Source organism: Phoxinus phoxinus, assembly GCF_949152265.1.
Source record: "Phoxinus phoxinus genome assembly, chromosome: 19".
NCBI lineage: Eukaryota > Metazoa > Chordata > Actinopteri > Cypriniformes > Leuciscidae > Phoxinus > Phoxinus phoxinus.
In genome coordinates, this window is record NC_136894.1 from 26639184 (window position 1) to 26655332 (window position 16149).

Here is a 16149-nt window from a genome sequence, read left to right on the forward strand (position 1 = left end):
AATGAACATCAAACAGCAGTAATGTCTCAAAAATAATTTCAAAATTAATGTCATTTAAACATTTATTATAAATTTCAACTACATATCAACGCTAATAAAACATGCTTCAGAAGGAATTGCCCCCCTTTTGATAGTAAACCATTTTCTAAAATATGTTACTATCATAAAAACTCATTCTAATTTACATCAGCATGTGCTTGTGACTGAGTCATGTTGCTCGTGCAGTGATATATTTGACAAGTTGTGAATTAATTCTTCATTATTCCCTTTCAACAGTGCTAACTGGGTTTCTAAATTGCCTATTTTCTTAAGCAAACCACGATAGCCCATTTGTCCATTTTGCCCTCTTTTGTGTGAAAAGTGACACTGTCTTGCCTTGTGCCCTATCATTCCACAAGCAAAACAAACAACTTCCTGATCTTCCTTTCTTTTCTCCAAACAGTGCCTTGCAATGTGACCATCCTTTCCACATGCATGACAGACAAAGCTTTGAAGAGGTCTCTCATTGTCTTGACAATGTCTAGCAATATGACCAGCTTTTCCACATGCATAGCACAGAATAACACCTGAATTTATTCTTGCAAATCTCCTTGGTCTATGATGGAGACCATTAGATAATGTAGAATATTCTCTCCCACTAAAGGCAGCAACTGGATGTCTAGATTTGGCAGCTTTCATTTGACTTTTTGCATTAGCATTATTGTTGTAAAACTGTGTAATTTTAGCAATAATGTCATTATATTCAGACAGAGGTGTCACAAACATCGTCACAGCAGAACGGGTGGATGAGTCACATTTGCTAATCAAAGCAGTCTTGAAACTGATATCATCCTGAGTAATATCAGAATTGCCACTGAAAGTCTTAAATGTCTCCAGTAATCGTTCTGAGAATGCTGCTGGGTGTTCCCCTTTTCTCATTTGCATCTCAGATATCCTATCCCAATTAACTGACATCACACCTAGGACATCCAGCAGTGCCTGTTTCCTCTCTGACTTAGTAGCAGTCCTGTTCTTCACTTTCTGAGTTAATGCTCCAGACAAAGTGTCAGGCAAACACATTCTTAGCAATACGCATGCATCACCATCTGTAAAATTGTAAACTTCAGAATATTCCTCCAAGTTTTTCAGAAAATCTAATGGGTCGTGTTTGGCAGGATCAAATTTTCCAATATTCTTGATCATAGTTTCTAGTTCTGTCGGATTAAATCCTCGGACTATAGTAGAGGTCATTGGTTCTTCCCTTCCTTCACTAGCACGCACATTCGTAGTAGTATGGACTGGTGCCATAGGAAACCTGACTCTACAGTCAGAGTATTGGCTACTGAATGACTGAGAATCTTTTTCCCAACCCTCAGCCCTGTCTTCCTGCAAATTTGGCATTTCTGGAACTGGGTTACACAATGTGACATCTAACAATGTCTTACTAGGGTTTTTCTCAGTTGTGCCATTCTTTATCATAAACTGACAAGCCGCCTTCGCTTCTTCCAAATTGTTGGACAATGTTTCCACTGATGATTTAAGCATACTATTGTTAGTTCTAAGAAGTGTAATCTCATTCTGCATCTTGACCTTTTCTTCTTTCCATATCGTTTCACTAGCCAGGCAATTTTTTTGTAGAAATTACCCCAACACTGAGTCGCTCATTTTCAGCCTCTAACTCATCTACTCTCCTCCTAGTTACTTTATATGAAGCAAAAAGAGCTTGAAGCGCATTAGCAATTTTCCCATTTTTGTCCTTAGGCATTTTGGGATCATTTTCAAACTTAGAGATAGCCCACTCATATGGTTCATCAACAATATTTTCTATTCCATCAAACAATCCCGGAGAACCGTGTTTAGCGATGTATTTAACGATCATTTCTTCCATTTTAAAGTTATATCTGGGTTTACAGTAAATTGTGTATTCACAACGTCTGATTTAAATGACTGCGTTATCTAGATGCTTTAAGATATTCATTAGTCAATTTATTCCCAGATTGTATGCAAATGAACACAACCAGCATACTGAGCGAACCTTCTAAACTTAATCAAATTCACAGTCCTTAGGACCTTAAATTTTACACAAAATCGTTCAGGGAAAAACAATCAAAATCAAAAAAACAACACTGTCACAGTACGTCGGACTCAGTGTTTTTTTTTAATGTATTTATTTATTTTCCTTAAAACAGCTTGATAATTCCCAGTACTTCGGCCATAAACAAATTATATCAAAAAATTAACACTGTCACAGTACGTCGGACATAACCACACTACGTCGGGGTTTTTTATGTTATTGTCTTAAAAACAGTATTGCTTATCAGTACTTCGGGTTCAAACAATATTTATGAATTTTAAAACAATGCCACAGTACGTCGGGCAAAACCACACTTCTTCGGGTTTTTTGTTTTAAACTTCACAAAGTCACGGCACATCAGACTCACTAGTCTAGTTTATGCTAACACACAATAGTTGTGAAATAATTCTGTGACCACACTGCGTCGGGTCTATTCAATTACTTTAGAATTTCCTCAGAATCATTACAACAATCAGTTTCAAGTACGTTAGAAACCTACACATTTGTTTCAGTTACTTTAGAAACAACCAATCTAATATAACTCTGCCACCACACTACTTCGGGTTATTCAGTTACTTTAGAATCTTAACAGAATTATAAGAGACCAACACCAAGTTTCAGTTACTTTAGAAACTTTACACTTAAGCACCTTGTTTCAATTACTTTAGAAACAACAATTCCAATACAAGTCTGCCACCACACTGCTTCGGGCTTATTCAGTTACGTTAGAATCTTAAACAAATTGTACGGAATAGGCTTAAAACTCCTCCTGCTAATACTGAATAAACTAAATTCGATCTCTTCTGTCCTTAATTTTTCTTTTCTAGATTCTTTTAAAACGAGGAATTCCTTGACAAAAACAGCATAAATGAAAGAAAACAGCTTTTTCTTACCTTTTTCTTCTTTGTTGGAAATCCGTCGACTGGGCTGGCTCGCCAATGTAAGAAAAAATGATGTGGACGTCGAAGATCTCAAAAATGAAGTTTATTACAGCAAAGTAGTGGCAAGGTACACAAAAGCACCTTGGGTTCACCGGCGTCAGAATGAACCCAGATCATCCAAATCTCAAACCTTTTATCCTAATACAGTTTTCAACTCTTAATGTAAATTAAGTTGCTCTTATTGTGACAGCTGTGGTCTGTATGTTAATGAAGTTGAGACACCCCCTTGTCTGAGAAGATTCTCTGTGTCCCACACCCATTCTACAATTGACTACCATTTGTTCAGGATATGATCAACCCAAATGGTCAACTCTTAATGTAAATGAAATCAGAACAGCAAAAGGTTTAGGTGATACAATCTATCTGAAGTGATCACATCTTTGATCTTCTGTTAGAACGGTCAAATGCTTAAGGTGACAAGCTATTTGAAGTCCCTGTAATCAAAATGGTGGTTGGTTGCCCTCTGTGAAGCTATTTATTTACATATTACTGAGATTGGATGTAATTGTCTCTATATGATAATTAAGCTCTTTTAAGTGAAGGAACATTCTGATATAAATGTATATATTGGAGTGGAAGTTGGATCGGGGCAGACTATAATTTCTTACAACATGTACAGAGCTCTAATCTGAGAAAGTTTAGAGGGGGAATGCAAGCGTCTATTTTACTTACTTGAGGGGATTATCAATCTAGCAATTTTGTTTTAGCGTCACTTTTCACTTTAAGATGATTGAAGCTGACAGAAAGCTTGTGTCAGCAAGTTTTTGACGGAAATATGGTTATCAAATCTTTCCTTGCCAGCTTCACCAGCACATAAAAGGACCCAGAGTTTCTCCACTGTACTCGCTCTCCAGGCAGAGCAGAGTAAGACCACAAACCACCGTCCACATGGCTACCACCTTCTCCAGCGGCAGCTTTGTTTCCAGCAGGTCCTCAATGGGCTCCTCACGATTCTCCGGTTCAGGTGGAGGAGGTGGAGGCGGAGGTGGCCGCATCAGCGTCATGAGGGCTGGCAGCGTGTACGGGGGTGCAGGGGGTTCAGGGGTCCGCATCTCCAGTGCCTCCTGTTCCATGACCGCAGCAGGGTCAGGAAGTGGATTTGGAGGCGGGTTTGGTGCTGCAGGAGGTGGTGGTGGAGGATTCGGTGGGGGATTTGGTGCTGGTGGAGGATTCGGTGGGGGATTTGGTTCTGCAGCAGGGGGAGGATTCAGTGTCTCTGGAGGAGCAGATGACAGCATCGTTGGCAATGAAAAGTCCACATTGCAGAATCTTAACGATCGTCTGGCTACTTACCTAGAGAAGGTCCGCTCCCTTGAAAAGGCCAATGCTGACTTTGAGTTGAACATACGCCAATTCCTTGAGAGCAGAATCTCTCCTTCTGGCAGTGCTCGTAACTACTCGGCCTTCGAGGCTACTACCAGTGACCTCCAGGCTAAAGTAAGTCTAGCTAGGTAGATTATTTGTGGTTACTGCTATAAGAAAATGGCATAACCTAATCATCTTTAGTCCCTATACAACATGCAAACAAAACAAAACCACTTTTTTTTTAACTTTTCTTGGTTTGTTCTCAGATCTTGGGTGCCATGCAGGTAAAGAACACAATCCATCTCAGCATTGACAATGCTAGCTTGGCTGCAGATGATTTCAGAATGAAGTAATTATATATATTTTTTATTAAATAAATAAATTGTATAGAATATATGCTGTGTAAATGCACATACATTCTAAAAAAACAACAACATAAACAGCAATGGAAGTCATTTGTAAATCTGCTTTTGGGTCATTTTGCATGTTCTTCTCTGTGACGAAAGCTAAACATTTTAAAATAGTTTAAAAATCAATTTGCACATTAAAAAAACAAGAAAATGAAATAGTAAACTATTATGAACTAGTATGAACTAGTATAGCAGTAGACTATGAATTTTAACATAAAATCTTGATGTTGAAAAAAGAACGTTCTTTTAATAATGTTTCTTTTTATTTGACAGATATGAGAATGAGATGGCAATGCGTCAGTCTATGGAGGCCGACATCGCGGGGTTAAAGAGTGTTCTTAGCGAGCTCAACCTGAACAATAAAGACCTCAATCTGCAGATCGAAGGGCTCAAAGAGGAGGTGGTCTACATGAAGAAGAACCACGAGGAGGTAGCAAATCCTTTCAAAACACTTTAGGCTGTTCATAATGAAGCAGAGTCAAACAGAAGATTTATGCAAAAAACTGTTCCAGTTAAACCTTGTAGACAGCAGGTCGGGTCACACAGGTGCTTTATAGCCTTAAGCTCAAGATGTCACTGTTTTGTAACATATTTCCATACCATGACTTTTGAAGACAAGAATAGACAGGTGATGATGAGAAGATATTTTGAAATAGCATCTGAAAATTATATATAATGTATCTTCAGGACCTCTTGGCCTCACGTGAACAGATGAGTGGACAGATCAACGTGGAAGTTGATGCCGCACCACAGGAAGACCTCACCAAAATTCTTGCTGAGTTGCGTGAGCAGTACGAGACCATCGTAGCCAAGAGCCAGAGAGACCTTGAAGGCTGGTTCCAGCAGAAGGTTGGTTCAGTCCAGAAGCTTACTCTGTACATGAGAAACACAACACCCATAAAGTCATATGCATTCCATTGGCTCAGCTCAAAAAATGTCGGAAATAAAATAATAAAGTTGGTCCAAATAATAGTTAATAAAAGGAAAACAAAACATCAATACTAAGATTAAAACAAAATTTTGATAACTGCTCAGATCTTGCAAAAAAGAGACTTTTATTTTGGTGAGTAGTAGTATGTATGTGCCATAAACATTAGGTACAGGTACCTCTATGTTGGGTTTATACATGCATGAAATAAAATGAAATTTTAATATTTATTTTGCAGTCTGAGACCGTAAAACAAGAGGTTGTAACAAGCACAGAGATCTTGCAGACGTCGAAAACCGAGGTCAACACAGTGAAGAGCGCAGTACAGTCACTGGAGATTGAGCTTCAGTCCCTCCTTTCCATGGTGAGTATGTGTTCACGAAATGTACAGTGAACTCAAAAACTATTTAGACACATAAGTCACACTTAAATGTGCTCAATGCCATTTTTTTGCTTTACTTTAATGAAGCATTTGCAGAGATGTAGGAAACATGCTAAGTTCAAATACTCGTTTCTCTGAAAAACAATGTTACAGACAGTTTCGGAATATCTGTTTTTGTTTTGGTCTTTGTGATCCCACCCACTGCCAATTTACCCAATGGCATTTCAACATCCCGGGTTGCCAGTTGGCGGCAAACACTGCGATGGAAGCCAGCAAACGAACTGGGTCAGAGATCGCAAATTCTATCGACCAATAAAAACATTCCAAACATACATTAGCTGAACAACTTATGCTCTTTAAGGCTCGTCGCTTTCCAATATCAATTACAATCAATCTGGCAAACCGTGTGAGCATCAAGTCTGAGGAGAAGGGGGCTGGAAAAAACTCTCTCCAATATTTTGAATTTGGACTGCAGGACCCATTTCACCCATAGTGCACCTTTAACAATGTATGAATGTCAGTGCAATAGATATCTAAGTCTTAAACCAAGTGCCATTTAGGGTTAGTTCACCCAAAAATTTAAATTCTGTCGTTAATTACTCACCCTCATGTCGTTCTGAACCCGTAATACTTTTGTTTATCTTCAGAACACAAATTAAGATTTTTTTGGTGTAATCTGAGAGCTTTCTGTCCCTCCATAGACAGCTACGCAACGGACACTTTGACGCTTCAAAAAGTTCATAAAGAGATCATAAAACTAATCAAAATGAATTGATCGTTTTAGTCCAAATTTTCTGAAGAGACTTGATCACTTCATATGATGAACAGATTTAATATAGGCTTTTATTCACATTTAAACATTGATCAGCAAACATAAGCTCAACCGAACCTATAATGTTGATAAAACAATTTGAAAGTAAGACAAAAGTAATTGTGTACTTTCTGGTTATTAAAGTTTAAAGAAATTTACAATTTTGGTCGTTGCTAACATGTTTTTCTCATTATCCCTACCTCCCAGAAATCATCAATGGAAAACACCCTGAGTGAGACCGAGAATCGCTATTCCCTGCAGCTCTACGGCTACCAGGCACAGGTGAGAGCTGCTGAGAATCTCATAAATCATACTCTTACTGTAGCCAGCTCCCTAATAAGGCTTTAAAATGACCTGTTGGGGTTCAAAGTTCTGTCTTCTCCCCTCGGGTTTGTAGGTGGGTGGAATGGAGGGGCAACTGGTGCAGCTCCGGGCTGATCTGGAGCGCCAGAGTCAAGAGTACCAGATGCTCCTGGACATCAAGGCCAGACTGGAGATGGAGATCGCAGAGTACAGGAGACTGCTGGATGCAGAGGCCAGCGGCAGGTAAATCACAGAGCATGTTTATATAGACATCAACAAGTACATGCTCTGCTCCAAATGGATGGATGGATGGATAGTACAAATTGGGCATTTCAGGTTTAACTGGTTGCGTATTTTTGTCTCCCAACAGCTTTGCAATCTCAGCCAACTCTGGCTCCAGCTCCTCCTCCAGCTCCACCACTACCACCAGAACAGCAGTGATCACAGTTATGGAAGAGGTGGTTGATGGTGGGGTGGTGATTTCTTCCTCTTCAACATCCCTAGTTAAGTAAAGCACACCAGAGTCATGTCAGTTGGAGAATACCCCTGTAGCTCCTATCAAGCTGACAAAAATATGGAGGTTGTCTGTGAGCATTTACAACTATAAAAACATGCCATAGACAAAATGTGTGTGGTTCTGTCATCTATTGTACATGGGTGCCATTTTGAAATGTTTCAACTTAAGTTAAAGAGAACAAAACAAATGCAAAGAGGGTATTACAATGCACATCATTAAACACATCCAATACCAATGCACTCACATCCTCAATGAAATCCAGGTGAGCATTATTTCTCATCCCATTATCCAAAATCTTAAAACAGCGTTTTTAACTAGGTTAGCAAAACCTCAGAAATGCAACTATGTAAAAAAAGTTATGAAAGTTTCAAATCTTGATGGGCTGGTTTAGCCAGACTTCAGATGACTGCATCTGCTGAAGGAATACACAGGTATGTGATTAAGTAATGGTACTGAGAGTAGACATTCATACGACAAGATGATAAGATAAGTTATAGTATAGGGTTAGTGTTCGGTCAGTGCACGACAAAGCAGTTAGCATTGCACAATCTTGACAAATCTCTCCTGCTATGTTGTAAAGCAACAAAAGGTCAAACTGGAATGAAAGATGTTCCATTTTTTCCTAAAATGACAACAAATCTGGTTATTGTTCTGACGAACTTGCTTTAAGGCTCACCTTTCCGTGTTAATGCTGCTTTACATATAAGAAACCACAAATGTTAACACATCAACTGCAGAAATGTCAGCCCAGCCCAGCCCAGCCCATAAAAGAAACGTGGTTTGGTCAGAATTCATTTTCCTGGTACATAACTGTGGAGGTATTTAACTCTCACGTTTAAAGCATCTCTTTTCATGATGATTGCTTTGCTACTGGATTCTTTTCTCAGGATTTGTTTTTCTAAAATGTTGTATTTTGAAATTTTAAATTTTTAAAAACGTCAAAATAACCAAGAAAATGTAAGAAAACAGCTAAATGACACTATCAAAGAAAAAGGAAAGAAATTGTATATGGTGCAAAACATCAATTTTGCAAATGTATATATACACACACAGTACTTGTGTACACCCCCCCCCCCCCCTAAAAAAAGAATTTTAAGCCAATTATTTATATATTTTGCTGTAGTGTGTCAGCAGAAAATATCAATTTAAATGTCCAAACATTGCTTTTGCCATTAATTATTGTAAACCAGTGAGATGTGTGTATCAACAGCTGGTGCTCCACAAAGAGATCTGATCTCACCGTCATCGAGTCTGTCTGTGATTACATGAAGAAACAGAGAAAAACTGAGACAGACTAAATCCAGAAGAACTGCGGCGACGAATCCAAGACGCTTGAAGAAATCTACAGTACTGTGAACAGTTTTAGGCACTTGTGTAAAAATGTTGTAAAGCGAGGATGCTTTCAAAAATAATGTCATAAATACATTAACTTCTATTAACTAAATCAAAGCAATATTTGGTGTGACCACCCTTTGCTTTTGTCCAGGTACACTAAACAAATTGAAAAAAAATTTGGTGTGAAAATACTAACGTGCCTATGACTTTTGCACAGTACTGTATATTAACAGTACTTTTGTCTTCAAGTAAATATATCGGTAACACTTTAAAACAAGGTTCATTAGTCAACACATTAGTTAATGTATTAACTACCATTACACATGCAGTTCATGCTAACTAATGTAGTTAACTAATGTTAACTAATGAACCTTATTGTAAAGTATATCTAAAATCTTTTAAATAAGATACATTTACTTGTGTAAGATTTTAAGGTTTGTTTAAAGTATATATAAGATTTTATAATGTGTTTGAGAGAAGTCTCTAATGCTCACCAAGGCTGCAATTATTTGTTCAAAAAATATTATTACAATTGGAAATATAAGTTATCTATGTGAATATATTTTAAATTAGCTTATTCCTGTGATCGGAGCTGAATTTTTAGCATCATAACTCCAGTCTTCAGTGTCACATGATCCTTCAGAAATCATTACAATATGATGATTTGCTGCTCAAGAAACATTTCTTATTATCATCAATGTTGAAAACAGTTGTGCTGCTGCTTCATATTTTTGTGCAAACCATTATGTCTTTGACGAATAGAAAGTTCAAAACAGCATTTAATTGAAATACAAATCTGTTGTATCAAAATAAATGTCTTTACTCTCACTTTTGATCAACTGAATGCAACCTTGCTGAATAAAAGTGCTAATTATAATATATATTTTATTACTGATCCCAAGCTTTTTAAAGCATAAAACTCAAAGAATTTTGAGAGGATTGTATGCATGCTTACAGAAAAAAAAAAAAAAAAATTAAAACACAAGAAATGTAAACATAAAAAATGATACAAATACACTTGAAATTCACTTTAGGTGTGACCTTTAAGGTTGCTGGAGATGTTCCAGAAAATGTGCAGAGATGACATGCATGGAATTCCAGGTATTGTGTCTCGTATTCATATTCACTCTATAAAAGAAGCCGGAGTTCTCCTTCCATCATCTACGGACCTGTCAGACAGACGCAGACAGAAACTCTCAGTCACCATGACTTCCACCTTCTCTTCCCGCAGCGGCTACATGTCCTCCAGTGGCTCATCCATGCGCATATCCACGTCGAGTGGAGGAAGCCGCCGGATGAGCATCGTGAGGTCTGGCAGCGTGTACGGCGGCGCAGGAGGCTCAGGGGTCCGGATCTCCAAATCCTCTCTTTCTGTAGGAGGTTTCAGCGCGTCAGCGTCTGCAGACAGCCTCATTGGCAATGAGAAACTCACCATGCAGACCCTCAATGACCGTCTGGCCGCTTACCTGATCAAGGTCCGCTCACTGGAGAAGGCCAACGCTGATCTGGAGCTGAAGATCCGTCAGTTCCTTGATGGTAAAGCCTCTCCTATTGCTCGTGATTACACCGCCTACAATGTCACCATAAAGGATCTTCAGGCTAAGGTATGTTAAGATTTTCAGGGTGACATGCTATGAAAATACGGGGCAAAAAGTAAATCAAATATTAATTTATATGTCCAGATCATGGCGGCCATTCATTTGAAGGGTGGAGTCCATCTCAGCATTGACAACACCAGCCTGGCCATCAATGATTTCAGAATAAAGTGAGTCTTTTAAGCAGATTCAACTCATATCATAGCAGAATCTATCTATCTATCTATCTATCTATCTATCTATCTATCTATCTATCTATCTATCTATCTATCTATCTATCTATCTATCTATCTATCTATCTATCTATCTATCTATCTATCTATCTATCCATCCATCCATCCATCCATCCATCCATCCATCCATCCATCATCCATCCATCCATCCATCCATCCATTTATCTATCTATCTATCTATCTATCTATCTATCTATCTATCTATCTATCTATCTATCTATCTATCTATCTATCTATCTATGTATCTATCTATTTATCTATCTATCTATCTATCTATCTATTTATCTATCCATCCATCCATCCATCCATCCATCCATCCATCCATCCATCCATCCATCCATCCATCTATATCTATCTACAGTATCTACAGTATCTACAGTATCTATCTATCTATCTATCTATCTATCTATCTATCTATCTATCTATCTATCTATCTATCTATCTATCCATCCATCCATCCATCCATCCATCCATCCATCCATCCATCCATCCATCCATCCATCCATCCATCCATCCATCCATCCATCCATCCATCCATCTATATCTATCTACAGTATCTACAGTATCTATCTATCTATCTATCTATCTATCTATCTATCTATCCATCCATCCATCCATCCATCCATCCATCCATCCATCCATCTATATCTATCTACAGTATCTACAGTATCTATCTATCTATCTATCTATCTATCTATCTATCTATCTATCTATCTATCTATCTATTTATCTATCTATCTATCTATCTATCTATCTATCTATCTATCTATCTATCTATCTATCTATCTATCTATCTATCTATCTATCTATCTATCTATCTATCTATCCATCCATCCATCCATCCATCCATCCATCCATCCATCCATATCTATCTACAGTATCTATCTATCTATCTATCTATCTATCTATCTATCTATCTATCTATCTATCTATCTATCTATCTATCTATCTATCTATCTATCTATCTATCTATCCATCCATCCATCCATCCATCCATCCATCCATCCATCCATCCATCCATCCATCCATCCATCCATCCATCCATCCATCCATCCATCCATCCATCCATCCATCTATCTATCTATCTATATATATATATATATAATAATTTGCCTTGAAAATTGTTCAAAAAATTCCTGGTCATTAATGAAACAAGCAAACAATATAGGCTAATTTATAATAGAAAACTGCAAAATAGCAGCATTTTTACTTGTATTTCACATTTTGAACCCCAAATGTTATATATTATGAAATTGTCACAAATAATGTTATCTCTGTGACTAAATTAAAAAAAAAAAATTTTTTAATTGTTAAATGTTTTGTTTTTTTCACATAAATAATGTATAGGAATTACGACAAGGTTTTACAGTAAAACTGTAAAGAAAAGTGCTGCAGTAAATGTTTAAGTGCAATCAACTTCAATGTTTAAGTCATTTCAACTTAAGTCAAACTGACTTAAAAAATGAGTTGAGATCTTGTATAACTTGTAAAAAAAAAAAAAAAAAAAATTGAAAATGGCTTACCTCAGCAATGTACAAACAAATGTTTTCGTAACTTTTTGATTATATCATTTTTTACAGTGATAAATATATGAGTGTTGCATTAAATGAGTTTTACCGTTTGGAGGTGGACTTAATTGTCTAATGTCCAGTGTGAGTGTTTGTAAAGAAAATGTTGCTGCATGCCAGATATGAAACCGAGCATGCCATACGTCAGTCTGTGGAAGCGGACATCGGCGGCCTGAGGAGGGTCCTTGATGACTTCATCATCAGCAGAAAAGACCTCACCGTGCAGATCGAAGGGCTGAAGGAGGAGCTGGTCTTTCTGAAGAAGAATCATCAGGAGGTATAGAAATATAATGCTAGAGAGAAAGTGGTGTTACAATAAGTTATACAAGCAGAAATAAAGTCATTTGTCAATTACAGTTCATCTCTGAATCTATACTCAATGCTATATGCCAAGTATATGTGAGAACAGATTTCTCAGTGAGGATACACAATATTTATCAGTGAGGTGACATGAATATGGATTCATATTCTTAGGATCTCTTGGCCGCACGCACACAAATGAGCGGACAGGTTCACGTCGAGGTTGACGCGGCTCCACAGGAGGATCTCACCAAGATCATGGCAGAAATCCGTGAGCACTATGAATCTGTCACAGCGAAGAACCAAAGAGATCTTGAGCACTGGTTCAAGACAAAGGTGAGATTTATCCAAACATACAGGGAGGGACACACACTTCTAATGTGCTTCTCATGACAGAATGGTGTGAGACAGCTCAATTCAACACATATAACATCCCTCTATTTTCAATTTTAGACAGAAACTCTGAAACAAGAAGTTGTCTCCAGCACCACAGACTTGAAAACATCTCGCTCTGAAGTCAATGTGGTCAAATCCAGAATGCAGTCCTTGGAAATCGAACTCCAGTCCATATCAGCCATGGTTAGTGACACACAATTGGCCGTTTTTGTGGCACTGACTCTTTAGTATTTTAGTTTGACTTTATTCTGAATGTGCATGTCGTCATCAACTTAGAACGCATCTATGGAGGCCACATTGTCTGATACAAAGAATCGTTATTCCATGAAGTTGTCAAGCTACCAACATCAGGTGAGTAGATTCACAATGAAAAGGGATAGTTCGTTCAAAAATCATTTACTCACCCTCACGTCACTGCAAAACTGACTTTCTGAACACACAAAACATTATTCAGCACATATTAAGAATGTAAGATCTGAAGAGGAACAAAACCACTTTTTTTTTTGCTTCTAGGTCACCATCCAGGAAGAGAACCTCGTGAAGCTTCGTGCCGATCTGGAGCGCCAGCGTTATGAGTACCAGATGCTCCTGGACATCAAGACCAGACTGGAGATGGAGATCGCAGAGTACAGGAGACTGCTGGACGGAGAAGCCACGTGAGTTTATCTGTTGATTTCTTTCACATAATTCTCTGTCGTTCAGCTGCAAAAACATTAAAAATGAAGTATCTCAAGAATTATTAATAGGCTATACTGAGTTTAAAATGAAGGTTCTCTAACTGTTTTTTTTTTCTACAGTGTCAAAAAAGCCTCCAGTTCCACCTCGAAGACTAAAGTCATCACAATCGTGGAAGAGGTTGTTGATGGAAAAGTGGTTTCCAGCTCCACGTCTTCAACCATGTCTGACAGTCGCATAGTTTTGTAATGCACGTTTGTTTGCTGTATGCACAAAACTGGAAACCAAATAAAACTGCGTTTTAGCCATTTTTGTGGTAATGATGCATAGTCAGCAGATCTACTTAATCTTAAAAGTGGGATTATATTTTTAATAATAATAATAATAATAAAAATACATTATTTTCAAATAAAACTAAAAAATATTTTAAATTTAAAAAAAAAATCCAATACATGTTATAAATTGTAATCTGCTGGAAATGATTACATTCAATTACCTTTCATTTAATTGTGAAACTAAATTTTTGCAGGAAAATATGCATTCCTGTATCTAAAAATGTGTACTCTGCTGTAGAATACACCTCTTTAAAGTGGGATTACATGTATTTATGAATAATATTAGGCATAAAGGCATTCAAATAAGTGCACTTAAAAAAAAAAGTTTTTTAATGGGATCAATGGTTCTATGAAGAGCCTTTAACCTACAAGTTTCCAGTGTACGGTTGTTTATAGTGGAAAAGGGTTCTTTAGATTATTAAAATGTTCTGAACATTGAAGAAAACAATGGTTATGTGGAGAACTGTTCACTGAAAGGTTCTTTGGGGAACCAAAAACAAAACCTTTAGGAGCCCTTATCTTTAAGAAAGAAGGGTCTCATTAATTATAAAATATGTTTAGCATGTTATTGTAATATATCTGCAAACAGCAACAGCATTTACTGGTTCTAATTCTTACTTGTCATGGCTTCATTTCATTTTGAGGGTTCTTCTGTGGATTTTCAATCCAGGAGACTAGCTCATCTTCAGTTTGACTATTTTTGTAAAAAAAAGAAAAAAAGAAAAGAAAAAAAAAGACCTACAGTGCACAAACAGCAGGTGGCGCTCCTGAATGTCCAATAAGGTTGGGCTCTGTCAGTTTTCAGGCTACTTTTTACTTGTTTTATCCTTGATCTTCAGCAGCAAAGCTGTCAAGGAAACATTAACAGTCATTAACATTTCTGCAGAGTCTCTAATGTGACTATAATCCATGTCCAGAGTTAAATGTAAGCCAAAAAAGACCAGTAGTTCAATCAAGGTTTTGTTTTAGGACCCACATTTGACAGTGGACATCAAGTGGCATCCCAACACAGCAATAACATTGTTTATCATTAAAAAGCAGAAATCAAAACAGGCCATAATTCCATGAGTGGAGAACCAAATTGAAATAAATGAAATATTGGCTACAGGTGTGTATTAAGAAAATGTGAAAATGAAAGATTTTAAAACCATGTAAGATATAAACAACTACAAAAAATGCAGGTTTGACTACTTACAAGGCGGTCCGGAGCAGATGTGTGGATGATGAGGTGACAGAGACATCTGGTGGCTGACCTAAGAATATAAATGATGTCAAGATTTCGGCATCCTACAAAAGAAATGTAGAAAAAAATATATTTTTACCTATTTTAGAATTCAAACATCACTTTAGTTCCGTATTAAACATTGGATTAAAAACCTCACACTGTAAACCATCTTCAGTGCTGGGTGGATTATTTACAAATAGTCAGTTGTTAGTTAGTAACGTAATCCGTTACATTACACATTTAAGGTAATATAGCCTAATCTAAGGCTACGTTTTGATCACTTTTGACCTAAATCGTTGATCACATTCATTTAATTTGGATAATCTTGTACCATATTGACCATATAAAAATACAAAGAGAAAGAAAATATATTCCATTCTTTATCAACAACATGGAGTGCATTAAATATTACATTGTTAGGGTGTTCCAGGATAGGGTTCGTGAAGGAACTGCAGTGGTTCGTGAGTTTAACGAAAAGCTATTAATTATTAAATCATAAAAATAAAGAATACAAATAAAAATATTTTTAAATATTTTTAAAAAAAAATCTTAAAAGTAAAAGTGTTAAAAGTGATTTATAAAAGTGTTTCTAAATAAAATTAGTAAAAAATATTTAAAAACAATATTTAATTTGTTTACCTACATGTCATGTGACCATTACCGACATCAGAAACCCGTTAACCAAAATGCATTATTATTAGTGACCTATTATTAGTGCTTCAAGTAAATATATTAGTTAGCTCAAAGAGGTTCAGGTGACAAAAAAAACCCGAAAAATTTGGGGAATCACTGCATTGCATGTAAATATGAAATGACATTTGAACATTTTAATGTGTT

At 36.9% G+C, this 16149-nt stretch overlaps 1 long non-coding RNA gene and 1 pseudogene across 2 annotated transcripts in view; both read left to right on the forward strand.

Annotated features, from left to right (window-relative positions):
- Positions 1–16149, forward strand: part of LOC306986670 — a 392716-nt gene that overhangs the window by 90016 nt on the left and 286551 nt on the right. The gene's annotated exons all lie outside the window — the stretch shown is intronic.
- On the forward strand, positions 3882–14001 carry LOC306987182 (annotated as a pseudogene). Its single transcript, XR_013800719.1, has 15 exons — positions 3882–4431; positions 4566–4648; positions 4983–5139; positions 5397–5558; positions 5876–6001; positions 7038–7112; positions 7228–7641; positions 10034–10589; positions 10668–10750; positions 12502–12658; positions 12856–13017; positions 13135–13260; positions 13354–13428; positions 13591–13733; positions 13875–14001. The product of XR_013800719.1 is annotated as an uncharacterized misc_RNA (transcript).